Here is a 3168-nt window from a genome sequence, read left to right as displayed (position 1 = left end):
ACATCATTCTTGGCACTAGGCCGCATTTAACATTATTCCCAATTTCAATATTAGCTTTGCCATTTAGGACAGTAGGTGCATACAATGGCTATTTAAATCGTAAGCATAAATAAGATTCCTAGTAGATGGCACAACAACACAATTTCAATCTAAATTAAAGTCTAAGCATTTCAATACATGATTCATACCTCTTGCCCCTTTCCAGTTATAAGATAGCACATTGATTAAGTTGCGACACATCTTTCACGCATATAAAATTACAACATCAATTCATGTAAAATAATAGTTAACGCAAGAATCCAAACTTTAGCCTTACCACATTTGCACAAGCACTAATGAAGATCAATTTCGTAAAACGTACGGGGGTTTTAGGCATACATACCTCAATAAAGCTTTCCTTAATCCTTACAAAATTCCGGAACTCTTAGCACTTCGATCTATTATATAAGAATTACAAATTGAACCAAGAATTAGGGACAAGATTAGGATTCTAGCTCATTTGAGCATATTATCAGGCACTAGGGGTGCATTGTGATCTTAGGTCCTTTTTGTGAGAGATTTCTATCATTTTATACCCTGATTGCTTTCTTTTTAGTTCACAACTTCCCAATACTCCATGATCTTGTATGCATGCAAGAAATCTATTATTATACCCATAAATTACCTCACTAATGACCCTTTATGGCTATGTCTAAAATTTAAGAGTCGAGGTGATGAAGTCTTACCTCTTGGGATGAAGGGTTAGGTGCCTCACTTGATTATCTTCAATGTTTAACAAGGATTTATGGAGCCATTTTTGATGAAAAGCACTTCCCCTCTCTTAGACTCTCTTTCTCACTCTAAAAGTACCAGGAAAATAGGCTCAAAATGAGCTATTGCACAAGATATAACGACAGGGGTTCGGGTTTTAAAAATTAGAAAATGGGAGCCCGACTCAAATCTGCGATCGCAAAGCTGACATGCGGTCCGCAGAATGGACCGCAAAATGCTCCCCAAAACCTGAAGACACTGTTTGGGTATGCGACGGGAATGCGGTCCGCATACCCGTTTTGTGGTCGCATAGTGCACCGCAGAACTGCCCCTTACAAAATCCCAAAGGGATTATGCGACGACTATGCGGTCCGCATATCGATTATGCGATCACATAATTGACCGCATAGTTGACCTCAAATTTGACCAACACACTGTTTCACTCTGCGGCGACTATGCGGTTGGCATAGCTGTTATGCGACTGCATTCTCGACCGCATAATCGCACTTTTCTAGAAAACACTATTTCTTGACTTTTTAGTGCACAGATCAGTCCAAAAGGTCTGAACCGTGGCGAGGTTGCAAGCTCCCGGGTTTTGAGTAGAAATTTTCATGGGGCCTTACATTTATGTCATGATACCATGGTTCACCATCTGGTTCTGTCTCAATTGTATTGCAGTAACCGTGTTGATTCCGAACTTGGATTTCTAGTGGATCAATATGAGTGTTGCCTGGATAAGGGAGCATCGAGGCTAAAGTAGCCAAGGCATCGGCTAGCTCGTTGTGAAACCTGGGAATGTACCTGAACTCGGTAGATTTGAATCTTTTGCTCAAACCTTGCACACATTCACTGTATGGAATAAGCTTGATGTATCGAGTCTCCCATTCGCCCTGGGCTTGCCGGATAAGCAAGTCGGAATCTCCCATAACCAATAGTTCATGCACATCTAGATCGATGGCCATTTTCAGACCCATGATACAAGCTTCGTATTCTGCCATATTATTGGTACAGAAGAACCGAAGTCGGGCCGTTGCAAGGTAATTATGTCCAATAGGTGAGATAAGGATAGCCCCGATACCAACTCCTTTGATATTGACAGCCCCATCAAAATACATTTTCCAAATAGGGTTATCGTCTGGAACTACTTCCTCTATTGAGTTGACCTCTTCATCTGGGAAGTACGTGCTAAGTGGCATGTACTCATCATCAACTGGATTCTTTGCCAAATGATCTGCCAAAGCCTGGGCTTTCATCGCGATGCGGGTGACATAGACGATGTCGAACTCTGTGAGCAGGATTTGCCATTTTGCGAGCCTGCCAGTGGGCATTAGCTTTTGGAATATGTACTTCAAAGGATTCATTCTGGATATAAGGTAAGTAGTGTAGGCCAAAAGATAATGTCTCAGCTTCTGAGCGACCCAAGTCAAGGCACAACATGTCCTTTCTAAAAGGGTGTACTTAACCTCATAATTGGTGAACTTCTTGCTCAAATAATAGATTGCCTGTTCCTTTTTGCCTGTTGCATCATGTTGCCCCAGAACGCATCCGAAGGAATTATCCATCACTGATAGATATAAAAACAAAGGCCTACCAGGTTCAGGTGGGACTAGTACAGGAGGTTTTGACAAATAATCTTTGATCCTGTCAAAAGCTTTTTGGCAATTGTTCGTCCACCTAATAGCGGCATCCTTTTTCAGCAACTTAAAGATGGGCTCGCACGTGGTTGTGAGCTAAGCAATGAACCTACTGATGTAGTTCAACCTCCCGAGCAAACTCATGACTTCCTTTTTATTCTTCGGGGGTGGCAGATCTCGAATGGACTTTATATTGGATGGATCCAATTTGATGCCTCTCCGACTGACTATAAAATCGAGGAGTTTCCCAGATAGAACCCCAAATGCACATTTGGCTAGATTATGCTTAAGGTCATACCTTCGAAGCCGTTCGAAGAACTTTTTCAAATCGCACACGTGATCAGCTTGTGTCTTTGATTTTATGATGACATCATCGACATATACTTCAATCTCCTTGTGCATCATGTCATGAAAAATGGTGGTCATGGCCCTCATGTAAGTTGCCCCTACATTCTTTAAACCGAATGGCATGACCCTGTAACAATAAGTATCCCATGGAGTGGTGAAAGCGGTCTTTTCTGCATCATCCTCATCCATTAGAATTTGGTGGTACCTAGCGTAGCAATCCACGCAAGATTGTATCTCATGCTTTGCGCAATTATCTACAAGAATGTGGATATTTGGAAAAGGAAAATTATCCTTTGGACTTGCTTTGTTCAGGTCCCTATAGTCGACACAAACTCTGGTTTTTCCATCCTTCATTGGCACAGGCACAACATTTTCCACTCAGGTGGTGTATCGGACAGCTCTGACCACATTGGCGCTCAGTTGCTTCATTATTTCC

The sequence above is a fragment of the Nicotiana attenuata genome, unplaced genomic scaffold, assembly GCF_001879085.1.
Source record: "Nicotiana attenuata strain UT unplaced genomic scaffold, NIATTr2, whole genome shotgun sequence".
In the NCBI taxonomy this organism is placed as follows: domain Eukaryota; kingdom Viridiplantae; phylum Streptophyta; class Magnoliopsida; order Solanales; family Solanaceae; genus Nicotiana; species Nicotiana attenuata.
This window is presented reverse-complemented; position numbering follows the sequence as displayed.